The sequence below is a fragment of the Corvus kubaryi genome, unplaced genomic scaffold (genome assembly GCF_017639235.1).
Source record: "Corvus kubaryi isolate FWS band 111438036 unplaced genomic scaffold, C.kubaryi_AGA036_p1.0 37354, whole genome shotgun sequence".
NCBI lineage: Eukaryota > Metazoa > Chordata > Aves > Passeriformes > Corvidae > Corvus > Corvus kubaryi.
Window position 1 is genome coordinate 7,659,331 of NW_024581116.1, and position 972 is coordinate 7,660,302.

The window sequence follows — 972 nt, forward strand, 5'->3', positions numbered from 1 at the left end:
GGCCAGGGCGGCGGGGCCGGGGCGGCGGGGCCGGGGTCGCGGCGGGCGGAGCCGCGCTGGGGGCGGCGCGGGGAGCTTCGTGTTCCCGGTCTGAGCCCTCCCGGCCCCGGGGGATCCCGGCTTGGAGCCAGGGCAGGGTAGCGCCGGTCCCCGCCGCAGTCTCGCCGCTCGGGATGGCCGCTCTGTAGAGTCTGGGCGGACAGCCGCCCAGACAGAAACGGCGATCGCCGCTGCGTCCCAGGTGCTGCTTTAAAGCCCGGGCAAAGTGAGCAGGGAGTAAATTGCAGGCGGTTGAATAAAACAAAAGCTTCCGCTAGGTGCTGCTGGAAAAGCGCTCGACCCCCTTCCTTAAAAAATTCATTATGTTCGACTGTCGCCAGCTCTTGGCCAGAAGGGAACGGAGGAATTGTAAACCGGGAGAAGCAGCATGCTTGAACTGAAACGGCCTTTGGGTTTCAATTTACAGGGATAGAGGAAGTCACAGCAATGAAAACACGAACGTGGAAAATAAAGGGGCGCCAAACACTGTAGTGCGTTTGCACTAGTTTGTAGCGTAGTTGCTGGGAGGGCAGGGTGCGAGTCCCTCCATAGGAGCAGCTGGCTGGGCTGGGCTGGGCTGGGCTGGGTGCTCGGGGTCACACGGACACCGCCGGCAGCGGCGCGCTGGGTCCCTCTTGCACCTATCGCTGCTCAGCCGGGTGCTGTCCCAAGCTTCCTGCCTGCGAGCTTTTCCACACAGACGATGTCCTGTGGCTACTGCCTCTCGGTGTTGGATCCAAAGTGTCCCGTTTTCCTACCCAGCCCTGGCGTTAGTGAATAGCACAAAAATGAATGGTTTGTACAATATGGTTGTTATTAAAAATTATATTTTAAAATACCCACTTGGAGAATGAATGCATCACTGAGTACATCAATTTGCCTGACAAGTTAGTTGCAGCAAAGTGTTACAGAGGGGTGTGTGTTAATAGGGCA